This window comes from Meriones unguiculatus, chromosome 9 (assembly GCF_030254825.1).
Source record: "Meriones unguiculatus strain TT.TT164.6M chromosome 9, Bangor_MerUng_6.1, whole genome shotgun sequence".
NCBI lineage: Eukaryota > Metazoa > Chordata > Mammalia > Rodentia > Muridae > Meriones > Meriones unguiculatus.
The window spans coordinates 83,205,672-83,222,466 of record NC_083357.1 but is presented as its reverse complement, the minus strand read 5'-3'; the positions used below and the strand labels follow the sequence as shown (position 1 = coordinate 83,222,466).

Sequence of the window (16,795 nt, the reverse complement as noted above, 5' to 3'; positions counted from 1 at the left end):
TTCATGTCAGAGACAGCCTCCGTTCCCCTTACTAGGAGACCCACCTGGAGACTGAGCTGCCATGGGCTACATCTGTGCAGGGGTTCTAGGTTATCTTCACTCATGGCCCTTGTTTGGAGTACTAGTCTCAGAAAAGACCCCTCTGCCCAGATTTTTTTGGTTCTGTTGCTCTCCTTATGGAGCTGCTGTCCCTTCCAGGTCTTACTATCTCCCCCTTCTTTCATAAGTTTCCCTGAACACTGCCCAAAGTTTGGCTTTAATACAATGCTGGGTAGAGTCCTTCAGAGGCCCTCTGTCGGAGGCTCCTGCAAGGCATACCACTTGTTCATTTTCCCCCTTTTTTAAAAATGTTGTCCTGTGTAGGGACCTATACATTAATATTGCTGTGTTTAACAAATACAAGGATGAGGATGTAAAATCACGTTAGAATTTTATACTTACTGACAAAACAACAACAACAACAAATACCAAAACAATAAAACCTACCTGAAATCCAAATTTAGCTGGGTGTCTTTTATGTGACAAATGTACATAAAGTTTTTTATAGATCAATTTTACTTTCTTTTAGTTTGGGCTGCATTTTGGTTCCTTTGTGAAATAATATGTTAAAAATTTAAAAGCAAAGTAATAGTGATAAACTGATCACATTTAAAATTTTGCTAGATTACTGGAAATTAGGAGATATTTGTTAAAGCACAAAGCATAATTAAAAAAATTGTCAATTTTGTGACTTTAAAGGACAGAATTCAGTTTCCATGAGGTTTTATATTAGCACTGAATTACCTTGTTCTACTTACCAGAATATTCTTGAAAAAATTTAAGTTGAAATTGTCAGTAAATATTTGAATAGTCAGAGTCTGAAAATACAACTGAGAAGGATGTGTGTTGGTGTTTTGTCGTGCAAGTACTAGTTGTTATTGTACAGAGTATATGTGTGCATCTATATGTCCAAAAGACTTAGGTTTTAAGACACGGGAGTGAAATAAGAATTAACAACAACAAAATCTTTGTTGATTTCAGTTTTTATGGGTTTTTATTTCCAGTGTGTTTATTAGACTATGGATGTGTTGAGATGAAGGCTTTTCTCTGTGCTATTTTCTCTTGTCACCAGTTCATTCTTTAATACCTGGGAAACTCCAGAGAGAGTTGTTGGTTGAAACAATGAAATTTTAGAAAGGGAAATTAGGAGATATATTTGTAAAATATATCTATTTTACTTGGGTTTCCAGCTTAATTTATGCTTGTAAAATACATTGATTTAAGAATATTAGGAGCCTGGGGAGATGGCTCAGTTGGTAAAGTATTTGGCATTCAAGTATGGGACCTGAGTTTGGATCCCCGATGCCCATGTGAAAAATGGGGTGTTGTCATACATAGCTATAATTCTGACACTGAAGAAGCAGTACCAGGTGAATGTCTAGGAATTTCTGGCTAACCAGTGTAGAGGAGGAGGTAAGCTTTGGGTTCAGTAAGAGACCCTGGCTCAGCAAATAAGGTGGAGAATGACTAAGATGCATCTGCTCACACACCTGTGTACATGAGTGAAGACATAACACAGAGTGTACCATGCACAAACACACATACACAAATAGTCATTGAGAACATACTATTTTCCCAAGTGTTATGTTTAGAGTGTGGCCTGAGAAAGAAAACCCTGTATCTATGGAAGTTTAAATGGAGTGAAAGGGGTGTTTGGGCTACATGAGGGGAGACAAGTACATGCAGTTCTGCTTGTCCTGTCAGGCACAGTGCACTGGAGATCTCCATTTTTTTTTTTTCAGTATAAAAAAATGACTTGCCGGACCACCCAATAGCTTCTCCCCCTTTCCTTTTTCCTTCCTTCCTTCAAATTAGATGATGTTCATAAAAGAGGAGATAAAAGTGAAGATTTTTTGTGTAGTGTAATGGATTGGATAACCTGTTGAAATTTTACCTCAAAATACTGAGGTGTTATATTTTATATTCTTAGTTAAAGAAAATTAATAAAATACCATTAAATACTTACAGAAGTTTCTCCCCAGGTACAGAGATTTTGTAATGTATTATTATAATTCAGTACGTTTCTATGAAGTCCTTTAAGGTGAAAGGAGGCGAAAGTCTTGACCGCAATCTCTCTAAAGAAAACTTCCTTGAATGTTTGTCCTCCCAGTGTTTCACTAGAGGAATGCCTTGTAAAACTTGGCTGCGTGCCCACGATCAACTCTCAGGTCTTTCCTCATGTGATGTACCTGCCCACAACGTGATTTTCATGATTGTTTCTGTCCGTACAGTATGTGACTCATCAGGGTAAGCATTGTGGATCATTATTAGATGTATGCTACCACTGAAAGGATACAGTTCTTTTCCTGTTGTGGTGGTGTTTTGTTCTTGTTTAGCTGGGGTCCAGCTATCTGGAAGTTTAAGTCCTTCTTGCTTGGTCTTCCAAGTTCTAGGACTATAAATGTCTCCACACAGCACTTGAAATTCTTGAATGCTGTGGCTCATGCACAGTGAATTGCTTCGTGGTTGCTGTATAGTATGCTTCAGAATCAGAGTTTATTTAAACCAGATTCCGGGAAAGCCAGCCTTCCAACCGTTCAGATTAAGACTTGCCTCCCCCAGCCTGGCATGGCACATTCTGGTCATCAAATTCTGAAATTCCTACTCACAAGGAGCCATGATTACCTTTCATTACCTAGATAAGGAATCATGAGAAAACCAGATAGTGAAGACCATCTCCTTTACCTTGTATTATGAGGATTTGGTGTGAAGCATAGAGCTCTTTTGTTTGAGGAGGTTCATTGTTAAGTGTTAAGAATATTTAATGAAGTGTTTCTAGTTATAATAAAACACTTACCAACAGGGCTGACTTAGGGAATGTTGTAGCTTTGAAATGTTCATGTCCCTTGAAAATCCAGTATCTTCTTTCCTCTGCTAAGTTATGTCCTGGCATTTGAATTTATCATTCCTTTTTTTTTTTCTCCTCTCCTGCAACTTCATTATTTACGTATTTTTGAATAACAGATAACTTGTTTTTTCTTGTTTATTTTTAAAATTTATTCCTCTCCTTGGTGCTTGCGTGTCTTACCCACATGGGCACTTACAGGCACAAACACGTGGAAGTTGGTGACACCTCTACCTCTGGAGTTGGTTCTTTCCTGCCACCTTTTGGGATCTGGGTGGCAAACTCAGGCTTTCATACAAGTGCCTCTAATAGTGAAGCCATTTTATTAACTTGATTACTTGTTTTTCTCTCTCTCTCCATCCCTTCTTCCCTCCCGTCCCCTTTTCTTACTTCTCTTTCTTTCTTTCTTTCTTTCTTTCTTTCTTTCTTTCTTTCTTTCTTTCTTTCTTTCTTTCTTTCTTTCTTCTTCCTTCCTTCCTTCCTTCCTTCCTTCCTTCCTTCCTTCCTTCCTTCCTTCCTTTCTTTCTTTTTCTCTCTCTTTCTCTTTCTTTCTTTGTCTTTTCAAGCTCGATTTAAATAGACTTCTCTTCTACATATTGTTTGAGAGGTTATGTTTTTCTCTTACTAGTACATATCTTAGATTTGCTCATGTCGATGCCTGTAGCTGTGCATCCCTACCACAAGTTAATAATTTGTTTTTTAATCTTTGTTTTTACCTGGTCATTTTATTTTATTTTTTATTGTAGAGTTCCTATCCTATATCTGCTTTTGAATTTCCACACTGAGTTTTGTTTACCTGCTACTTGCTTGTCCATTTTATTTCCCATGTCCTCCTGACATCCTCTACGTATCCTTAGTTTGAATTGATTTTTTATTTTATTTTTCCTTTTTTTACTTCTGATTTTATAACAGGCCAAAATTTATTTTAATTACATGTATATGGGAAAGAAATAAGTACTAATTGTAGTTTTCTCTTGAGTTAAAGAATACTTGAATATGAATTACTAATTTATATGCTAATTTGAGTGATATTTTAATTGTATCCTTTTCTTTTTAACAGTATAAGTTAGATATTGCATCAAGTATTTCCTTAGGACTCCTTAGAGTTTGTTGTTGATAAATGTCTTTCTTTGAGTAATTCTTGCCTGAAGTTTCTTTTCCTTTGCTCTTGAAGGGAGACTAGCATGATGTAGAGGACATGTTTCTTAGATATGTTTTCTAAGCATCTGTTATATTTTATCTTCTTTCCTTGTTCCTGAGAGCTTGGCCCTCAGCTAAAGCACATTCCTTTGTAGGACATCTGTCTTGTTTCTCTCTTTTTTTTTTTTTTTTTTTTTCTGTGTCTTTGGTATTACAGAGTATTTTTCTAATATGTTTTGATAGAATTTACATTTTAAGAGATTCAGGTTCTTTCTATAATTTGTGTTTAATTTTTTTTTCTGAAAATTTCAGACATTTGCTCTTAAAATAGTCTTTTCCTATCTAGAGTACATACAGTAGACAGTAGACCTTTTTACCTTTTTATTGCATACACCTCTCTTTCTTTTCTTTTTTTTCAAGAGCAAGAGAGCTTTATTATGAGAGCAATTGAACTTGGGACCCAAGTCTCACTGACACAGCAGTAGAGAAGTGGGACCTCGAGCCCTGAGTGAGCAGGGTTTTTAAAGGGAAAGTCTGTGAGCAGGGGGTTTCCATGACAGCAAGTGGGGTGGGGGGCACAAGCCTTGACATTACAGGATTAGGTAAAAGTTAGAGGGGCAAGGTGACCTTCTCTGAGGCACATAATCACAATTGCCTGAGGCATATAATAATCAAAATTGCTATTCTTCTAAACTATATCTGAAACATTGGGGAGAATTTCCCCAGTGATTCCCAGCAGATTCTCAATTGATTATTGATAGGGAAATTGTCTTCATTTTCTATGAAATAATTATTCTGTGATATTTCCTGAGTTCCGCTCTCAGTCAAGATTACACCCCTCTTTCTAATTCTATCATTTATACGTGTTATTTTTTTTCCTCTACTATATTATCTGTTTTGAGTTCTCAGAATCAGTTTTCTTATACTCTGCCTTCATTGGACCATTGGTTTACTATCTTACTGAAGATGTGTGACTCTGAGTTCCTAGTATTTTCTGGTCTGTTATGGCTTGATGGTGGACTTTAGGCTAGACAGACAGTTGTCTCACAGTGGGTGTTAGAATTCTAGAGCTTTGTACATTTCCCATGGAGTCAAAGGCCACAAGGCTGGCTTTTCTCTTATGCTCTCTCTGTATTTAGGTTTTGTTTCAAATCCTCCTCCTCATCACTATTATTAATGAGACAGGGTCTCACCATGTAGTCCAGAGTGGCCTTGACTCATTATCCTTATCCTGTCACTCTAGGAACTTCAAGTTGTATTTTAGTGAATTTGGGGAGAGCTGTTGAGAACATCTTGTTTAAGACTAAAAAATAATAATGAATTTGAAATTTTCAACTATGAATATATTATACTCATTAAATCCTAATTTCTGTGAATGGTGTATTAGAAAAATGAAAAACTTCTTTTGGTCAATACATTGTCAGGAGTACTTGTAGTAGCAGTGTGTTCATTGCTTTTTTTGTGTATTTCTCTTTTATGCTTATGATACTGTATTAGTATTTTGTAATGCTGTTTTGTGTTACTCAGTTATTCCCTTCTCATTATTTCCTAGGTTATTTTTTTTTCTAGTGCTATGTTTTAAATTTTGAATTAAGATATGAGATGCAAAATATTTAAAAATATTAAAGAATGTGTGAGGAAAATATGCAAGGTTTATCGTCCTGTTTGTAGTGATGTTTTCTAAAATGGTACACTAGAAGTTTCTCTAAGTGACCCACTTGTTTCTATTCTTTTTCTTCGTCTTTATCATTCCTGGCAGATCTCAGTTTCCTCCTTCTATTGCTTAGTACCGTAGCTGCTAGTTACTATGGTCATTTATATTTAATTAATTAACATTGAATTGGAAAATGCCACCTTTTTAATTTCTCAGGGGCCACATGTGATTAGAGGTTGCCCTGCTGGACAGTATGTAGAGGACATTTCTGCCATGATAAGAATTCTAGACAGCACTGGCTAGGGAACTTAGTTCTTATGTATGTCCACTGACTACATTTACACAGTTTGTGAGTGGTTATCCCGCTCTCAGTGTTCAATTCAATATGAGATTAGTACGCGAAGGAAACAAATAATGGATGTTCCAAGAACAATTTTAAAACTCTCGAGGATAATTGGGCATTCATATCAAGAGGTCTGTAAGAGAAGAAGAAAAAATGGTCTGAGAAGGTTGCCTTTGGCAAGAAGTCTTTATACTTTTGGAAGAATAAAGATTGAGTGGGCTTTCTATCAGTTATGAAGGGACAAAAAAGGAGAAAGGAGGTGTGCCCGCCAGGCAGGGATATAGTTCCAGTTCTTTGATGCCCTCAGTATGGCTGCTGATAGCTAGGCTAAGGGAATCATTAATATCCTAACGGTGGTGGAAACATCCCCTTAGGTAGGTTAAAATATTAGTGGGATTCACGCGCTTCCTTAGTAGTATTTTCCTCAGAGAGATGTCCCTACTTTTGCCTTTTAAAAACATTTAAAAAAACTTGTTTTATAATGAGTAAAAAAAAATCTAATGTATGGTGTTAATATTTATCTTTGCTTCTTTCTTTAGATACTGCCATGAATCCTAGAGTATGCCTTTTTATTATTTATGTCTTAATTAATATTCAGGCTTCATAATTTTTATAGCATTTATTACTGCTTCTAAGAATATTTATTGAAAATATCCTTTAATTTCAGACAGTTTTTCTGTCCTTTCTAAAAGTGATTTAAATGAATCAAATATTAATGAAAAATGTGTTGGAAGAGTTGAGCTCTTATTGGTCTCTCCCCCTCCCCGTTTTAAGAGGGCACACTGGTATTTTTGCATCCTTGCCAAGCATTCTCTACCTGGGGAGGCTTACTCTTTGCTTCTGTCATCCATAGAGAAGCTTTGTTCTGACTGTGTAGATGTAGTAAAATATATTTTACATACTTGGTTTCTGAGATAACTTTACCCCTGCCCTAAAAGGTTTGACTTTGAATGCACTGGAAACATTCAAAATAGAGCACACTGGAAATTCAGCAATTGCTTTTAATTAATAAGCATCTATCTTCTGTAGGTAGTGGAACAGAGCTATTCATCTTAATTTATACTTGACCCCAAAGCTCCTAGAATTGTAATGTTTTCCTAGTGTATTGTAAAAACGAGACATGTATATTTGTGTCTTCTTCCTAGTCTGTTTCACATAAAATATAAATTCTTATTTGGGTTACCATGATAGACTTCTTTTAAAAAAATTCTATTAATACCACATCACTATAACACTATAACAGAGTTCAAAGCCTCCTTCTTTTGTGTAGTTAATAAGCAAACCTTCTGCACTGATTGATAGGTGTGGAGTGTCCATACTGTGAGGTGAGTGGTCATTTGCCACATGTAGTTACTGGGCATTTGAGAAGTGGGTGTCATGGTAGACTTATAGATGGACGACTGGGTTTGAACGAATAGAATTTAAAATGTAAGTTACACACATTCAAGTATAGTAACATGTAAATGAAAAATAAAGATAACTTACTGTTAAAGAGACGGTAACAAAAATAGTGATATTCTTTAACACTTTAAGGAAAGTGGTTGTGAAACTTATGTAATTTCCCAAGTACATAAAGTTAAATATAAGAAAGTACCCTCCTTTCATTTTTGATTGTTATCTATGTGATGCGTTTGAGACCATAACATTTATCAATATGGAGTTATTTCCTGACAACTTTGTTTTCTGGTTTCCTGTTCAAAGATAGAATCTTCAGTGAGAGAAATTATTGAACTTAAAGTACTAAAGTCCCTGCATTTTGCAGACAGAGACTCGGAATAATTGTTTTCAGGCTAATTGTTTGAGCTTTCTACTCTGGTTTAGCATATTGGTAGTTAATTTGTGTAAAGGATTTAATGAAAAGGTTTGCCTTACTCTTCCCTTTTGCATGTATGTACAAGAAAATCTTATCTATTTATCAGAAAAAGCCTGACAGAGGTGAGCAGAACTTTGATAATAGGATGAAATTTTATTGTTCGATTCAGAAAATCTTATAGTAGTAAAATTCAATTTTAGTGTCTGCATTGGCCAAGGAATTAGTCCTTCCTTTTGTGCTTGGACAGTGTATGTTGAAAACAAACAAGTGTTATCTTGTTACTGTTAAGATTTACAGGAGTGACACTAAAAACCACCCAAATGAGGTTTCCAGTAACTGAGATGCCCTGCAGCACTTCTGCAGGAACAGGGACAAATCAAACCTTTGTCCTGCAGACCCTGATGCAAGGATGGAATCTGTGTTTCTCTGTGCTGTTTAGCACTGTAGCCACTTAGCAAATTTGGCTTGTCAGTACTTAATATGTGCCAGGTTGGCTGGCAAATTGAATAAGATGTCAAAATTGGCACTTGTTGGCAACCTTGCTGGACTATACAGTTTTAACAACTAAAAAAACCAAACCAAAACAAAAAACCTCATCTTTTTCTCTGCTTGGGACATGGCTCTATGACAGTGTTATCAGATTCATATCTTCATCAAGGAGAATTTGACAAAATATAAAGGAGGAAACAGCAAAGAAGTTTATCGAAGGAAAAAATAAACGTGTAAGAATATGAGTAGACTCACTCCTGGAGAAGGTTTGGAGTGTCTCAGAATGCCCAGTTACCTTCCTCTGCTGTACCCTACCATGTCATTGTTCCCAGTCTATTCATATTAGTGGCTTATTAATAAGATGCCTTTAAAATTTATCCTCCCATAACATGTTCTTATCTGCAACTGGACTAATCCTCAAACTCTTCTGTATACTTTGAGGTAGCTAATGATCTCAATTCATGAATGGTTGCTGATCAAGACATCTTGTTCTTATTGAGATAATGATAAACAAGACACTCAACTTTTAAATTGTTTTGCAATGTAGGGTTTGGCCAGGATATAGGGAGGCTGTAGACCTAAGATACAGGACTTGGGCTATCTTTAGTGCATCCCTATTCTGTTTCTTCTTCATCCTCTTCCTTTTCTTCTTCTTTCTTTCCTCCTCTTCCTCTTCCTCCTCTTCCTCCTCCTCCTTCCTTTTCTTCTTCTCCTTCTTCCTTTTCTCCTCCTCCTCCTCCTCCTCCTCCTCCTCCTCCTCCTCCTCCTCCTCTTCTTCCTTTTCTTCTTCCTTTTCTAGACTGGGTTTCTCTGTATAGCCTTGGATGTCCTGGACTCACTTTGTAGACCATACTGGCCTTGAACTCACAGAGATCCCCCTGCTTCTGCCTCCCAGAGTGCTATGATTACAGACATGTGCCGGCACTCCCTATTCTTGTGTTCCTATTTGATGCACAAAAATAAAGGAAAATACACACACACACTGCTCATTTTATGAGATAGGAGATCAAACATTGTATCTATGTATTGTCTGTTGGAAAAGTAGACATGATGCAAGGGCTTTTCCTGCCTTCCATTGACTGATCTCATGTGAAAGGAAATGCCTGACTTCTATTAAAAAAATATGTGATACTACAAACTCTTCTCTAATTAAAACTGGAACATGTCTCCAGGTTCTGGCTGTTACGAATAAAGCTGCTACAAACATGGTTGAGCAAGTGTCCTTGTTGTATACTTGAGCATATTTTGGATATATGCCTAGGAATGGTATAGATGGATCTTGAGGAAGCACTATTCTGAACTGTCTGAGAAAGCACCAAATTGATTTCCAAATTGGTTGTACAAGTTTACATTCCCATTAGCAGAGGAGTTGGAGGGTTGCCCTTTCTCCACAACCTCTCCAGAATGTGTTGTCACTTGAGTTTTTGATCTTAGCCATTCTGATGGGTGTAAGGTGAAATCTCAGAGTCATTTTGATTTGCATCTCCCTAATGGCTAAGGATGTTGAGCATTTCTTTAAGTGTTTCCCTGCCATTCGATATTTCTCTATTGAGAATTCTGTTTAGGTCAGTACTCCATTTTTTTAATTGGATTACTTGATTTGTTGCTTTTTAACTTCTTGAGTTCTTTATATATTTTAGATGTTAGCCCTCTGTCAGATATAGGGTTGGTAAATATCCTTTCCCTGTCTGTAGGCTGTCCTTTTGTTCTGAGGACAGTGTCCTTTGCCTTACGGAAGCTTTTTAATTTCATGAGGTCCCATTTATTGATTGTTGCTCTTAGAGCCTGTGCTGTTGGTGTTCTGTTCAGGAAGTTGTCTCCTGTGCCAATGAGTTCCAGGCTCTTCCCCACTTTTTCTTCTAACAGCTTTAGTGTTTCTGGTTTTATGTTGAGGTCTTTGATCCATGTGGACTTTAGATTTGTGCAGGGTGATAAATATGAATTTATTTGCATTTTTCTACATGTAGGCATCCAGTTAGACCAGCATCATTTGTTGAACATGCTATCTCTTTTCCATTGAATGGTTTTGGCTTCTTTGTCAAAAATCAAGTATCAGTAGGTATGTGGGTTTATTTCTGGGTCTTCTATTCAGTTCCATCGATCCACCATTCTGTCTCTTTGCCAGTACCATGCAAGTTTTATTACTATTGCTCTGTAGTACAGCTTGACATCAGGCATGAAGGTACATTCAAATGATCTGTTGTTGTACAGGATTGTTTTTGTCCCTCAACTGAGGAATGGATACAGAAATGTTGTACATTTACACAATGGAATACTACACAGCAATTAAAAACAAGGAAATCATGAAATTTGCAGACAAAAGGTGGGAACTAGAAAAGATTATCCTGAGTGAGGTATCCCAGAAGCAGAAAGACACACATGGTATATGCTCATTTATAAGTGGATACTAGATATATAATATAGGATAAACATAATAAAATCTGTATACCACAAGAAGCTAAGCAAGAAGGAGTACCCTGGGTAAGATGACCAATCCTCATTCACAAAGGCAATGGGATGGACATTGTAAGAGGGAGAAAACAGGGAACAGGACAGGAGCCTTCCACAGAGGGCCTCTGGAAGTGTCTACCCAGCAGGGTACCCAAGCAGGTGCTGATACTCATAGCCAAACTTTGGGCAGAGTGCAGGGAATCTAATGAAAGAAGGGGGAGTTGAAAGACCTGGACAGGTCAGGAACTCCACAAGAAGAGCAACAGAATAAAAAATCTGGCCACAGGGCTCTTTTCTGCACCTGCTACTCCAATCAAGGACCATGCATGGAGATAACCTAGAACCCCTGCACAGATGTAGCTCATGGCAGCTCAGTGTCCAAGTGGGTTCCCTAATGGGAACAGGGACTGTTTCTGACATGAAATCAGTGGATGGCTCTTTGATCATTCTCCAGAGTGGGGAACATCCTTACCAGGCCACAGAGGAAGACAATGCAGCCAGTCCTGATGGCACCTGATTGGCTAGTGTCAGTGGAGGAGGACCTCCCCTCTGAGTGTACTGAGGGAGGGGCAAAGGTCAAGAAGATGGAGGGAAGGTGGGGTTATGAGGGGATGAGGGAGCGGGCGACAGCTTGGATGAAAAGTGAATAAATAGTAATTAATAAAACAAGAAACTGGATTAAGTGTTAGAATAACTTATTATTAGAGTATAGGCAGAATTTGTTAATCTAACCGAGCTGTTTGTATTCTTATGCCTATGCTGGTTAACACAGTGATCGAGATGCATCCGAGATATGAGATAGAAATCATGATGAAATATAGTGGTGTGAGTTACCAGGTAGGGAGAATATGAATGAGTGTGACTGGAAAAGTTACCTAGACAAATAATGTGTCTTATCAGTTTATTAAGGAAGAATAAAGGGCACAAGAGTAAAAAAAAATTGAGTACTTTATTTTTTTGTTTTGTTTTGTTTTGTTTTTTCAAGCTGGTCAAAAACTATTGCTTTTTAAGAGAGCAAGTGATTGAATCCAAGTGCTGGACTTCGTACTTTTTGTTTGGGAGAGACCCTGAGCTAGGGTACCAGTATGGCAGGATGGTGGAGAGAGGAAGCTAGCCTCTGGCAGACTGTTAAGAGGAAATCAGTTGTTCAATAGTAATGGGAAGAGGGACTGCCTCTGACATAATCTGATTGGCCTGCTCTTTGATAACCTCCCCTTGAGGGGAGAGCAGCCCTATCAGGCCACAGAAGATGACAATGCAGCCACTCCTGATGTGATCTGATAGAGTAAGATCAGAAGGAAGGAGAGGAGGACCTCCCTTATCAGTGGACTTGGGAAGGGGCATGCGTGAAGAAGGGGAAAGTAGGGTGGGATTGGGAGGGGAAGAGGGAGGGGCTTATGGGGGATACAAAGTGAATAAAGTATAATTAATAAAATAAAATAAAATAAGAGGAAGGCAGTTGCTAGTTCTTGACCAAATGATTGGATTTTTTTCTCTCTAAGCCAATTGAAATCATTGAAAATTTTCAAGTAGATGAATACTGACGTTCAGCATTTTCAAAGAATGCTTTTTGGTAACTGGAGGTACAGCCCCGTGGTATAGAGCATTTGCCTAGCATGTGAAGCATTCTGGGTTTCCTTATGTGTATTCTGTCACCTTTTCTCAGTCTCTCAGACACACAAAGTAAGGATCCCAGCAGTTTGACCCAGTAGTGATAGGAATGGTAGGGTACCTTGATGAGATTGTAGAAATACGAGATGAGAAAGGAGTGGGTAGATATTGTGTATAAACTAGAAGTGTAGGAAGTACTGGTCAATTGAAACACGTTATAGATAAAAAGAAATCGAGAATGATACCAAGCTTTCTGTCTTGAACAAATGGGTAGACAGTAATGCTGGCAGTTGTAATGGAAATTATTAATTTTAACCCCCCTTTAATGCATGACATCCCAGGTCAGGTATCATGCATCAGGCCAGAGAGTAAAGATAGAAGCTTCAAGGATTCCAGGTTTAGAAGGGTCCAGAAAGAAACCATTTAGTATAGAAAGAAGGGCCAAAACAGCAGATGCAATGTAGGCAGTGGGGAGAGGACAAGAGCCCAAAAGGCCTATTCTCTGAACTGAAGAAGAGTGCAACAAAACCCGCATCACAGTGCTCTGCTTGGGGCACAACAGTGCTCCTGGCAACAGCAGGCTTGGTGACCTGTAGGAGGAGCAGCTTTTGGTAGTCTAGGTGGTAAAAGCTAGACTGAATACTGAGTGACACATGAGGTTGACAGAGGCTGACCAGTATGGAGTGAAATTGCTTAAGAGATGTGGACACTGGCAGGAGTGTTTGTGGGCTTAAGTTAGTGAGGGTTTAAAGAAGGAAACTTAAAGGGTCCTTGACAGATGGAATTGATTAATGTTTTACATAGGGGAGGGTTCTCTGGACAGGCTAGTTTTATGGCTGAAGATAAAAAATACGGATTTGTAGAATCAAGGTCTGTTCTGATGTGACTCATGTTGGCCTATACTGATATGGGTGTAGGACTTTAAGAGATGGTGAAAGGCTTGAAATGAAGATTCTTCCTCATGACTTGACAGTGTATAACCTCGTTCTTTCAGTAACTAATGTTACTCTACTTGATACCTAGAAGCCTACTTGCTCTGAGTTCCTGCAGCGAATAGGAATCTTTCTGTTCCTGGTGTTTCTGTGTGTTGAGGAGTTGGTTTTCCTTGGGCCTGTGTGGTGTGCTGTTCTCAGCAGTCCTGTGCTTTCCCCAGTAGGCGTAGAACTCTGTACTGCCTCACCACTGCTTTCCACTGGCTTCCCTTTTTCTGATTTGCAGTCTTCTCCCAGATAGGTCAAAGCCCTGAATCTGTTGCAGTTAAAGCCACAAAGAAAATGGACTGCTCTTTGTTACTCTGCTGTCTCATTTAATGTGAGATGTAATTTCTAAATGTATAATTTTTTTTTCAGAAAGTTTCCTTAAATATTCTCCTAACAGTTGTATTCTAAAGTTTGCTGTTTTACAACCAGAGCATTAATTAGTTTCTGATTTTTTGGGGTGTCTTTTCTAATGTACTGTAATTTTTGTGAACTGGTCATTGAAGGGGATGTAGGTGTTCGAGTGTTTTGCCCTGCGGGGAATGCTAATTGCTTTCCATGTCCCCTCAGAGCAGTTCATTTCAAGTATTTAGTCACCTTGCTCAGGGTAAGAGAAAATGAAAGCTTAAAATCAGCTATAATTATATTCAGCATCAGTGATGTATTATGCTGACAGCGGAATGTAAATTGGATCTGGATATTATACAGGATTAAAGCTGACCTTCTGAGTTTAAGTTAAGAGATTTGTTAGTTTGTCTCATGTTCAGTGATACCACATTCCACCCCTTCTGTCTTTAAGATGTTTCTGTTGATCTACATCTTCTTTGATATTCATGTTAGATTATTCTTTTGGGTAATTAAAAATTAGTATTTTCAGGTTATATGCTCACTCATAAGTGGATATTATACATATAATATAGGACAAACATAATAAAATCTATACACCTAAGGAAGCTAATCAAGAAGGAGGACTCTGGCTAAGATGCTCAGTCCTCATTCAGAAAGACAAAGAGGATGGACATCAGAGGAGAGAACAGGGAACAGGACAGGAGCCTACCACAGAGGATCTCTGAAAGGCTTTACCCTGCAGCTTATCGAGGCAGATGCTGAGACTCATAGCCAAACTTTGGGCAGAATGCAGGGAATCTTATGAAAGAAGTGGGAGATAGTAAGACCTGGAGAGAATCGGAGCTCCACAAGGAGAGCAACAGAACCAAAATATCTGAGTACAGGGGTCTTTTCTGAGACTGATACTCCACGCAAGGACCATGCATGGAGATAACCTAGAACTGCTGCACAGATCTAGCCCATAGCACCTCAGTGTCCAAGTGGTTTCCCTAGTAATGGGACAGGGAGTGTCTGACAGGAACTGATTGGCCTATTCTTTGATCACCTCCCCCTGAGAGGGGAGCAGTCTTACCAGTCCACAGAGCAAGACAATGCAGCCAGTCCTGAATGAGACCTGATAGACTAGGATCAGAGGGAAGGGGAGGAGGACCTCCTTTATCAGTGGACTAGGGGAGGGGCACAGGTAGGGAAAAGGGAGGATTTGATTGGGAGGGAAGGAGGGAAGGAGCTACAGGGGGGATACAAAGTGAATAAACTGTAATTAATAAAAATAAATTAAAAAATAGTATTTTCCTTGTGATAATATTTGTTTTTAATAGGAAGTAAATATGACCTTACACCATGACAGTAAAGACTGTATAATATCTATTTATACAGTGACTTTGTGTATGTGCCATTTATTGCTCAACATGAAGCCTATCCTGTGGTTTGCATCCCCAGTGAGGCTCCATTGGAGAAAACTAATATTCTGTTTGCATACAGTTGCCAACTGGAAATAGCATCTGGGTTAGGGATTGAGTCCATGTCCCCTCATTCCTGGGAGTGAGTCTGGCCCATACCTGTGCAGGCCCTGTGTGCATGTTTCCGCACGTGCATATTGATCAGTCTGGCTGTGTTTAGAAGGCCATGCTTCTGTAGTGTCCTTATCCCCTGTGGCACCTGCAGTTTTTCTGCCTCCTCTTCTGCAGGGTTCCCTGAGCCCTGAGGGAAGGCTTTGATGGTGGTACCCCATTTAGGATTGACAGTTTCAAGGTTTCTGACTCTCCACATTGTCCAGCTATGTGTCTATTCTCATCAACTACCAGAGGAGCAAGATCTTGATTGATGAGTATAGCAGAACACCTTTAGGAGTCATTTTATTGGTAGGTTTCTTTAGTAGAATGGTATTTGACTTTCTTCTGGGTCCCTGGCTTGGATCCCTAGTCTCAGTTCTTGCCCAGAGTTGTCTAGACATTTGATAAGGGACCCAGAACTTGTTTTCGTGTAGTTGAGTGTGTTGATTGCAGAAGCCACACTCATTAGCCACTGTTTTGCTGATGTTGTCGTTTTAACATGGAACAGGAACCTAAAAAATGTTCTAAACCGATTAATCTGAGAAAAATTCTGTTCTTTGAAATAATCTTTTAAGTACTGAACTCCGCTTATTCACTGTACCACTATTCTATGCCAATTTAAAATGTGAAAAATTTTGAGCCTTCCTAAAACATTAGGCTAGCTCTTACAAAAGCAATAGCTTTCCTCTCACATACTATGTTATATGCTTTTATGATTTTATTGCTTCATCATCATCCTCCAAAGCAGCACAATTGCTAAGAACATATTTGGAAACAAACATGCTGACTTTTCGTGGGAGCTAAAGTGTGTGAATGTGTTAGGAAATAGAATGTTTGTTAGCCACAGGCATTAATAAATGTTTCATGTACATATTTGAAATAACAGTAATTGAGTTATCTAAGGAGGTGGAGGATGGTTAAGAATGTTTTGTAGCTCCATATATTTGTATGTATTTCTTATATGGGAACAAAAACATTTTAAAATAAAAATAGGAAGTGCAGGCAGGGTGCTGTGGCACGAATTTGTGATCCCAGCACTCAGGGAGGGAGAGCCACTCAGCTCTTTGTGAGTTCAAGACCAGCCTGGTCTAAAAAGTTAGTTCAGGACAGCTAAGGCTACACAGAGAAACCCTGTCTTGAAAAACAAAGAAACAAACAAACAAAAATTAGAAAGCATAATCTATATTTTAAAATCTAACTTACAAGTATTTTTCCATATTGATTGTTTGTCTAGTTTTCTTTTAAATGAGTTTGTCTGTATCCATTTGGCCAGGCCAGGCAGCCTCTTGTAAAGCATTAGTCTATCTGAAAAACACCACAGAAAAAAACCCATGGCTCTTTCTTACTCACATGAGAGGAAGCACATCAGGAAGCTTGGACCGTCACTAGAGCAGACAATTGTTTCCACACTAAAGAAGATAGTCTTTCCTGTTCCCAGCTGGGTCATCAGCACCATTGTAACAGCCCTCTTAACTCCTTTCCATCTTGCGAGTAGATGTTATATGGCAAAGGTTAACAAGGCAGTCCTGCTC

The 16,795-nt window shown here is 38.5% G+C and overlaps 1 protein-coding gene across 1 annotated transcript in view; it reads left to right on the top strand.

The window, feature by feature from the left end:
* The window catches only part of Diaph3 (diaphanous related formin 3), a 485,489-nt gene that overhangs the window by 99,643 nt on the left and 369,051 nt on the right, over positions 1-16,795 (top strand).